Here is a 10,747-nt window from a genome sequence, read left to right on the forward strand (position 1 = left end):
ACCGGAAGACTCGGCTACTGAGATTTATCTGTGTTTTTTCTTAGTGTCATGTGTCACTCCTTGCTGACAAGGTCTCATAATCCCCAGTACCACTATCTAGTGAGACACAAACATAGGAAAACCACCTCACAAATTACACAGTCGCCATTGGGTTTCCCAGCCCAGAAATATTCATTAGAATGGAGGAAACAGAATGGTGAGGAGTAGAGATTTGAGGAGACATTTGAAAAGAACATGGACACCAGAAGGGTGGAGCATAAAGAGAGAGACACTACAGTTGGCCATGGCTTGTTATCTGTAAGACAGACATAGAGCCTATCAGAGAAACCAGTTTGATTCCATTCCTCTGGTCAGTTTTCTCTTCCCACCATGTGGGGCCCTGGCATCAAACACCCATTCTGTCTCCTTAGCCATTTCTTTTCCTCTTAAACTGCATTCATCTAATGGGAAAGAGTATAGTATGACCTTATACATGACTGAGCAGACAATATGCTACATGAAAGCTTGAAACCTAAGTGATCCTTTCTATATATTCGTGTCAGTATTATTCCTACTGCTAAACAGGTTGCCAAGGACTGGACACACACACACACACACACACAAGTCTGCTCTCTACATATATTGGTATTATATCTGCAAATTCAGCTGACCTTACGTTGAAAAATATTCAAAAAAAATTGTGCACGCACTGAACACATAGTGACATTTTATTTGTCATGACTCCTTAAACAATATAACAACTATTCATATTGTGACTGATATTATACGTAACCATAGAGATTGTTTAAGTGAAGGAGGAGTAGTGGCGTCTGTGCGAGTACACCATGTTTTAGACATGGTACTTGAGAGCTTATAGATTTGGGTATCCCTGGGACTCATGGAACCAATCCCCTGTGAATATAGACCAATAACTGTGTTAGCAGTAGAGCAAAAAATGAGAAATGAACATTGCTCCATACCCATAAGCTAGGTTAGGGGATGAGTGAACACGTGGGAAGCAGGTAGAAGGGCACCACTCACTGCTATTGGAGGTAACAGGACTGAGCTGCCACAGAGTGGCAACGTTGGCCAGCTGAGAGCCAAAGACTAGGAGCCATCAGTGGCTTTGCTGGTGAGTCTTGAAGCCAATGACGGAAGGGCAGTGTTGCCACAGTTTGACTGTGTTCCCAGATTCAGGTATTGGAAACCATCCCAGTATAGCCCTGGAAGATGGAGCCTACCTAGTTAGAGGTCTGTAGCTTAGTGTTGTCACCATGTGGGAGGGGTAGCTATCAGGGGAATGAACTTGTTATAGGACAATTCTCTTTTTTTCTAACTTATAGTTGGATCTATTATATATCCACACATGGTTTTCTTTTTTTCTTGAGAATTTCGTACATGTTTCCAATGTAATATGACCACACCCTCCATATCGCTTCTACAAGTCCTCCCAACATTGTTTGCTTTTTATTTTTGTTTTTGTCTTTTGATAACCCAGTAAGTCCAGTAGTGCACAGGCATGAAGCCATCCACAGGAGCATAGAAAGCCTATGTAGCTAATGGCTACATCCTCAAAAAAAAAAAAAAAAATTCTTCCTCCTTTAGCAGATACTAACTACTCTTTCGTAAGGGTGGGGCCGGCAGAGTACCTCTTCCCTCCCATCTAATGGCAGAAGTTTGGTTGGTTTGATCTTGTGTAATTCTTTGCAGGTAACCCCAGAACAAATGCTACCAGGCTCTGGATAACAGTCTTCTTCAGAATTAAAGGGGTTGGGGCCATGTCCCCCATGTCTCTGACTCCTTCAGGAAGGTCTGCACACCTTGGAGTTACGGCAGTCAGTCGGCCTATTGAGGGAGAATAGCAATGAAGGACCCAGGTTACAAAACCAGCCCTGCCCTGAACATGCAGAACAGCGGGTCTAATAACATCTGCTGGAGTGGATGAGTGCCAAAAAAATAAAAAGGTCTATAGTAGAAAATATGTTCTTCTTAATACACCCAGAGGAAAATGTTGTCTCTGAGGAGGCTGCATTTGTCGCCAGGAACACTGGGGCCACATTGTGTCTAAGCAGCTTCCCACCAGCTGATAAAGACCATGTGTCTGTGTGTTTCTCCTTAACAGCTCTCTTCGAGGTCACTGGGCACCAGAAATGGAAACAGAAATGGCAGTTGCTATAACGAAAGCAGGTGGCAGGCTCTGTCCCTGGGGGAGGGGAAGATTTAGGTGGCCTAAGAACAACAATGCTATGAGCTGCGGGTGTTACTAGGACACACGTGCGAGCGCGTGCACACACACACACACACACACACACACACACGCATGCACATAGTTACAGCATTTGAAGCATTCATACTACTGTCCCGATAACAAATGAGAACTTGTGCAATGCTGAATGAAGGTGGTGGCCCTGGGACTGGAGGGATGGCTCAGTCTGTAAAGTCATCACTGTAAAAGCACCGGGACCTGAGTGAAAGACTTAGCGTGGGAGCACATGCCTCTAACCCCAGTGACAGTGGGAAGACAGGCTTATCCCTGAAGCCTGATGGCCAGCCAGCCCAGCTAAATCAGTAAGCTCTGGGTTTAATGAGAGACCCTATCTTGTTTGTTTGTTTGTTTGTTTGTTTGTTTGTTTGTTTGTTGAGACAGGGTTTTTCTGTGTATCCCTGGCTGTCCTGGAATTAATTCTGTAGACCAGGCTGGACTCAGAGATCCTCCTGTCTCTGCCTCCCCAGTGCTGGGATAAAGGTATGTGCCATCACCACCCAGCAAGAAACCCTATCTTTAAAAAATATTCTATATCATATAATATATACCAGATTGCATATCTATATCTATATCTATCTATCTATATACACATACATACATATACATGAGGTCTTTTTTTTTCAATTCTGGAACTTGAACTCAGGACCTTTCATATGCTAATCAAGTATTCTGTACTGTGCTATCTCTCCAGTCCTATATACAGTTTATGTGCAGAATATATAAATGTATGTGTATCTTACCTTCCAAGTGAACACAGCACAAGCTGTATGCCATGTGGAATCTATTATATATAAATGTATATGATATACATATATGTATATAATGTGTCAGTTCATACACTGGTTATTTTCAGGCAAAATGGTCTGATTTAAAGATGATACTATAGGTCAATATCCTGATTTACAACCACTTTGAGCTCCAGCTGACTTTCCCAGGCCTGTGATAAAGCAGCCCAGAAAATCCCCCTCTCTGGCAGCCCCCTCATGCCAGCTTAACCCTAATTGCCTGCAGTAAGTCCAATTAGAGGCAAATCAGATTTCCCCTTCATTTCATCTGATGAGGTACGCTGGCGAAGTCTCTGCCACCCTGTCCAGGGTGAGGGGAGATGAAGGCTGCAGAGAGAGAAGAGCCAGCCATGTGACCTGGCTGCGAGGGTCCCTCTCTGCCTGCTCCTCCTTCTTCCTGCTCTTTCTCCTCTCGGATTATAAAGTCAACTGACTCTTTGTGCTTTCTCTTACTCTGTCTCTTGTTTCAGGGCCTTTCTCTAGTAACACACACACACACACACAGAGCTAGCTACTCATACCGGATGCAGGTAAGTGCCAGCACAGAAGGATGTAGGATGTTAGCACAGCTAGTATATGACACCAGGACACAGACACCAGGCCTTGGGCTCCATGTGAAAGGCGCCCTGGCCAAAGCCTTCTCTCCCTGCCCCTCAAGGTCACAGTGAGAGATTACGAAAGGATGGAAAAGCACTGCTCAGAAAATGGGCCATAGGGACTTTCCTCCAGCGAGGAAGGAGCTAACAATGTTTGGCCTGGTGCAGGTCAGCTGAACTCTGTAGAGGAAGGAAGCCTGGAGCGAGGAATACCCCCAAACAAGCTGCCGCAGCTCTGCCCACCAGAGGTTCTGGGAAAACGGGATAGGGAGGCAGCCGGCAAGCTCTGCTGCTCGGCAGATTCTGGCTAGAGCATTTGATTTAGAGTTTCTCTCACAAACATTAACTTGTTTCCCCAGAACCAAAAGCTGCTCTGGAACAGTCACGCTTTCTTTTTTTTCTTGTTATATAGTCTAGGCTGGCCTCGAACTCTCCTCCAGCCTCAGTCTCCCAAGTGCTAGGATTACAGGCGTGAGCCATCACGCCCATCTTATTTAGGATCTTGCAAGTGAGACAAACGTTCTAAAACAGGTATTTCTTCAGCTGCAGAATCCATAAATAGAACAGGCTGAGGAATCCTCATCTCTCTTCGAAAAATTATTTTAGATCAACAAATAAGACTCAATCCTCAAGTGCGCTGGTGAAGGCAGGGTTGTTAGGCGCTATGGCAACGCTGAAGGACAGAATTGGCTTCCAGGAATGCAACAGACACAGCATCTGGGGACAGTGACATGATGACCGTACCTCAACAACGGAAAGATTATTCCTTCATAAACAACCACCACCACCACGCACACCCTCTGAACCATACTCCTGGCTTGAAAACATTTTGGGTCTGAACCTTTTTGCAGATGGTATCAAGTGTTTATAGGAGAACTGGGCCTTGGGAGAATCCCAGAGGTTCAGCTTTTATTCGGGGTTAACTGATTCCCAATCAGCAAAGAGATTGCCAGTCACAGCATACCCACAGGAGGTGGCCCAATGTAGAGCTGGGGACTCCAGGTACAGACACTGCCTTCTGCCCACTCTGAACATTTCTCCTAACCATGGCCTCCTGGTCTCTCTTGGCAGCTGCCAGCCTACAAACCTGTCTTACCAGTTCCTAGGCAGCCAGCCATCTTTTCTGAATGCCTGAATCTCCAGCCCCTTACCTGGGAGTGGCCTTGAGGGAACTGCCTAGTTGGGTGCTGGAGTTCCACCCTACAGTCCTGGCCTGGGAGACCACGTTGCACAAAGAAGCCATAACCTGGCCAGGGCTGCAGAGAAACACCCTCAGTTAACACAGGCCCTCTGCAAGAAAGCCAAGCCCCTTCCTCCCCAACCTTTCACCTCTCCAGCCTAGGAGCCTCAGGCCTGAAAGCCCAGCTGGAATTTTTTCTCCAGGTTAGATATCAACCCCCTGTTGCTACAGCAGCTACCCTGTTGCTTGTCCTTCCCCAGACAGAAAGGGGGAGTGAATGTCACTGGCCCTGTGATTCCAGCTTGCTGTTGATAAGCAGGCACCAGCAGAGGTTTTGGTTTTTTGTTTTTTGTTTTTCATGATTCCCTTCACTGTCAGCTTGGAATTAGCCAGGGAGAAGGAAGGATGCCACAAGGCCTGTACCCTAATGTCACACTGACCCAAAGCTGGAGTAAGCTGTGGCTCTATAGCCCTGCAAGGGGAGAGAGGACTAGGAGGTAGACTCACCAGGCTCATCGCTCATGAACTGAAATGATATGCATGTATATTATTATTATTATTATTTATATTATGTAAAATAAATTTATATTTACTTATGTTTATTTTATGTGTGTGAATGTTTTGCCTGCATATCTGTATCCTATGGGTATGCCTGATGCCCAGGGAAACCAGAATAGGGAGTCAAGATTTCCTAGAACTATACTTACAGACAGTTGTTAGCCACCATGTGGGTGCTGGGAATAAAACCCAGGTCTTCTGGAAGGACTATACGTGCCCTTAACCACTGAGTCATCTCCCCAGCTCCTCAAAGTGTATTTTTAAAACTTACATAAAGATGCAAAACTACAGTTTGCTATATATACTTCAGAATGTTTACTCTGGGGGAAAAAGTACTTCATCTAAGCACCCAACAGAGCTGTAGCTCATAAGTGGGGCTTGCGGCTCAGGGGTGAAGGCAGTTCTGGATGCCGAGAGCAGCAGGTTCTGGTCTGGACCTCAGTTCGGAGTAGTGATGCTTCTCCTTACTGTAGCAGGAGAACGGGCTGAACTGAGGCATCGGGATTGATGTTTGACAGGCACCAGCTGAAGAGGAGGACTTTCAGTCCTGAGGACTTTCTGACCTGGGTTTCTGAGAAGCCCAGGGGACAAGCATATAAGTTTCTTTGGGTCACGTGCCACATGCGCCAGCACTCTGGGGACTCTTTCCTCAGCTTGCCAGCCCACTCTCATGCTTGGAAATGCCTTTCTTTTCTTCATAAGCCTTCTCGATTCCTAGTTCTCTAACCGTGCACCCCTGCGTGATTGTAAGACCTTGGATCTGGGAGCCTGAAACCTGCTTCCCTTTGAGCTCAGATCCGTGGCTCTGCAATCCTAGGCTCCTCCCTCCAGGGCTCACCACTGCCCAAGTGCAGCAGCCTTGGAATCCTCCAATAAAGCAGCCTTCTCTCGCCCTGGAGCCAGCTTCCTGGCCAGATCCCTTGTTCCAGGCTGTCCCCCAGCCCCACGTGGCTCCAGTCCCACACCCTAAGCATTTCTATGAATCCGGGCCTTGTTGGATGTTTATTTTTTGGGGTGTGAATCCCCAGGGGAAACAAAGCTGGGCGTGCATGCCAATGTCCTTGTCAGCCTTGGATCCTGGGCCTCCCGGGCTCCCCTGAAGCCTTCAGTGTCCACAAAGCACTGGCGTGAGGTTGAGACAGGTGAAGAGCAGACAGAAGGGACTCAGCCTCGCCTCAGATCCACAGCCTGCCCAGGAGGAAGCCTGAAGCACACTATGGGTGAGGTCAGATCTTGGCAGAGTATCAGGATGCCTCGCAAAGCCAGCTTCCCCAGCTGGGTCTGGAATGGGGTCCACAGCGCCCCTCCAAATATGGTAGTTTTACTGGTTTTACCCAATCTTGGCAACCTCCAGAGCCCGTGCAGCCAAATCTGTGGCTTTGAAAATGAGAATCACCTCAACCAGCATTCTTTCTAAGGCAACGTGTGAAGAGGGTAAGGTACCAGAGAGCCCCGAATGGGTGCATTTCACAGTTCCAGGAAGCTCCCCTGTGGCGGGGAAGAGGGCGGGAGAAGAGGAAGGCAGAATCTTAGAAGAAGCAGCTGGTTGGGCAGTAGACACGCCCCTTCTTCCCTGCCTTAAGAAACAAGCCTGGCATCTGTCTACAAAGCCTGCTGTCCTCAGAGATAACAGGGCTGTGACTGCTGGTGACAGCTGCTCACTCGCCTTTCCAGAGAGGAAACTGACCCTGGGTCTGTAAAACGATGATAGAAACTAACAGGAGATCTTTCCTCCCTGGACCCCTTTCCTGTTTATACACCAATGTTCACACACTCTAGCGCACACACAGCAGATGCAGAGAGAGGATGAATGTGGCTGAGTCCCGTTAAGAGATAAGCGTTCTGCATACACCGTAGCTGGCTGGTGGACAGGGTAGTGATCCAGAAAACCCACATTTAAACCATCCAGTGTTCCCCTTCCTCAGAGCTGACGGTCCCACAAAATGGAAGTCTTTCCAGCTGGAGCCGAACGTCACTTCATCTTTTCTTCCCTGAGGCTGATACAACGGGTTTCGGGCAGGTGAGAGAGTGGTTTTGGAGGCGAAGGGATTCCTAGCAGTGAATTTAACTGCAGCACGGACACTCTGACCCCTTCCCTCCCCAGAGGAGGAACAGCGAGGTCTAGGAAGACGCTAAAGATCCCAAGCAAGATCCTTTCAGAAATTCACCAGTGAGCTTCCTATTGTAGCTGGTTCAGTGAAGGGTTAAGTTTCCTCAATGCAGTGTCAGGAAAGACTGTCCACCAAGTTACTACCAACCTTACACAAGAAACAGACTTTCTAGACAACAGGAAAGGAGGAAGGAGGGTAGGAGGAAGGAAGGACGGAGATAGGAAAGAGTCATTTATTAATAATTGGCTATACAAGGATCAAAAGCAGTTTCCACAGTGATAAGAATGCCAGCTTGCCTTGGAACTAGCCCCGAAGTCCTCGTTCATCCTTAAGTCATTTGCCTTCCATATTTACCAGTTCTCAAGGACATTGCTTTTTTCTGCTCAACGACCAGTGAGCCTCATGAGGTATGTTCTCAGCCCTACTGTGGTACCATGTTATGGCCGAGGATGGGCATCCTGGAGCCATCTGTGTCACCCACCCAGCAATGGCTCCGGAACTTCTGCCTCTTGGCCTGTAGAGGAGGGGTGCTTGAACTTCAGTTAGGCAGCCCCCTCCCCTTGGAGCAGACACAGCACAGAGCACATGAGGAGGTCATGCTGTAACTAATAACAAGTAGCTACGGGAGTCATTGTCCTCGATTCCTGGCATGGAATCCCCAAGCTCATAATTCCAGAACAATAGAGAAGCCTCTTCTGCCCGAACATGTCACCTTTGACCCAGTCCCTGGTACAGAACTTCTGAATCCCTTGGGATGCCCTGGGCTATAGAGCATCTTTTGTCCTAGGGACCGTTTTTTTTTTTTTTTTTGGTTTTGTTTTGTTTTTTGTTTTTGTTTTTGTTTGTTTGTTTGTTTTTGCTGGTCTGTTGTTGAGGCTGATCACCACGTGAGAACATTCAGCCTCAACCCACATCTTCCAGCAAGTGAAGGGGACTGGAGACTGGCATCATAGTTGATCGCATCTTCATGGTAGAGCCTCTCTAAAACAATATCCCCTCAATAATGGGGCTTGGGGTGCTTCCGTGCATGCTGGGAGGGTGTTACGCTTAACGGGGCATGGGACCTTCCCACCCCTTCCCTCATACCTTGCCTTGTATACTCAGGCTCTTCCTGAGTTGTATCCTTTCATAATAGGTTGGGTGAGTCAGGAAAGCGTCTCTGTGACCTCTGTGAAGTAAAGGATGGATCCCAAAAGGATTGTGAGAGCCTTGGATTTGCAGCCAAATCAGACAGAGGGGAAGAGCAGCCTGGAAACACAGTTTCTTCCCAAATCTAAGGAAGTCTGGCAAGACTGAGAGCCTTCTTGTTTCTTTGCATCATTTTATTTTATTTTATTTTTATTTTTATTTTTGTTACTGTTGTTTTTGAGATAAGGTCTCAAGTGGTCTAGGCTGGCTTTGAATTGGTTAGGTGGCCAAGGTTGACTTTGAACTCATTATAGAGGTATAGATATCCTTGATGCCGTTTCCCAAGTGCTTAGAACACAGGTATGGCCCATTCTACTTGGCAAAGCCAAGATTTACACTTGTGGGATCTGATGCTATCACCAGTTGATGCTGTCAGACCTGAATTGCATTGTGGGACACCCAGCTGGCCACAGAAGATTGATGAATGTGAAGAATCTACATCTGGCCACAAAAGAATCCTGTGTTGGGAAGCCCAGGGAACAGAAACAGGCATGGGGTCTCTTACCTCTCAGACACTAGGCTAGTGCTCTCTAGAGACCTGTGAGGGAGCAACATCTGTCCAGAGACCTTGAAGCTGCATTCCATCAAAGAGTCTCTAAAACAGTAAGTCCAATACAGAAGCCACCAGCTGGCAATCACTTGACACATGGCCACTGGATGTGCTAAAATGTAAAAAGTGCACATGCTTTGAAGGACATGTGGAATGAAGCATTCAAAGCAGCTCCGTAATAATTGTTTTAACATCGAGTATGCTAAACTTGTAATATTCTTCTTTTACTAGTTAAATATATTGTTTACATTATTCTTATTGTAAAGTACATATGGTGTAAGCTTATCATCTTTTTAAAGATGTGTTTCATTTTTAATTATGGGGGTGGCTAGGAAGCGTCTATTAGTACAAGTGCCTATGGAGCCCAGGAAAGGGCCTCGGATCCCCTGGAGTTACAGGTGGCTGTAGGACACCTGACAAGGGTACTGGGAACTGAACTCAAAACCTCTGCAAGAGCACTACCTGCTCTGCCACTGAGCCATCTCTCCAGTCTCCAAGCCTTCAAGAGTATAGAGCCATATTGTTCCAGACATCCCTACTGGTATGCTACCACCACTACCATCCAGCCACAGAACTTCCCAAACCAAATCTCTGAACCCAAATAAACAACAAGTCTGTCTGCCTGTCTGTCTGTCTTTCATGCACACAGACACAGAGAGAATCAGACAGAGACACACACATGCACATACACACACACACACACACACACACACACACACATATCCCTTTTTCCTCATTATTTTAAATACTGAGACAGGGTTTTTCTCAGCCCAGGCTGACCTCAAACTCACTATGGAGCTGAGAATTACCTGGAACTCCCAATTCCTCTACACCAAACACACTAGCACGCACCATTCACACGGTACTGGGGATTGAATCCACGACCTCATTCATACTAAGTGAGCATCTACCAACTGAGCTCTATACCTCCAGCCCAACCTTTCACCCTCCCTTCTTACCCTTGCCAACTGCCTTTCAGCTGTCTGTCTCTGAATCTGAGTATTCTAATATCTAACACAAATGGAATAATAAAATATTTGCCCTCTCCCCTCCCCCTCTGCACCCCGCTTCCCTTCTTGATGATAAACCTTCTTTATATTAGGTCTGTCTCATGACTTGATTTCTCAGAGGGAACGCTTTGGCGTGGGCCCACCCTGGCACTTCCTTCAGCCACACCATCACCACTGCTGTCTTATAAAACACAACAAATAGTTGTTACACTGTTAATCATTATTTTGGAATAATGACCCTCAGAGTGTCTTCATATGTTTTTTTGTTGTTGTTTAATAGCTAAGTAAATTTAAAAATGAGTACCCTGACTGTAAATGCAGTTGCTTAGGCTAGATTCCCTATCAGAGTGAATGAGGCAACCTTGGCTTTCAGAAATGATCGCAGAATCTGTCTTGGCCACATCAAGGACAAAAGAAACACAAGGTTTCTGCAGAATCTCTAGCTGACTTTCACTTTTAGGGGCCTCACAAACACTTAAAGAAAAAAAGCTAAATGAGGGTGGAACAAATTAACTAGGGAAGGA

At 46.5% G+C, this 10,747-nt stretch overlaps 1 long non-coding RNA gene across 1 annotated transcript; it reads left to right on the forward strand.

The window, feature by feature from the left end:
• Nucleotides 1-6,389: 6,389 nt before the first annotated feature.
• LOC110307627 lies at nt 6,390-9,498 on the forward strand. Its single transcript, XR_002379446.1, has 2 exons — nt 6,390-6,798; nt 8,611-9,498. It is a non-coding gene; the product is annotated as an uncharacterized LOC110307627 (long non-coding RNA).
• The last annotated feature ends 1,249 nt before the right edge of the window (nt 9,499-10,747 follow it).

The sequence above is a fragment of the Mus caroli genome, chromosome 13 (genome assembly GCF_900094665.2).
Source record: "Mus caroli chromosome 13, CAROLI_EIJ_v1.1, whole genome shotgun sequence".
Taxonomy (NCBI): domain Eukaryota; kingdom Metazoa; phylum Chordata; class Mammalia; order Rodentia; family Muridae; genus Mus; species Mus caroli.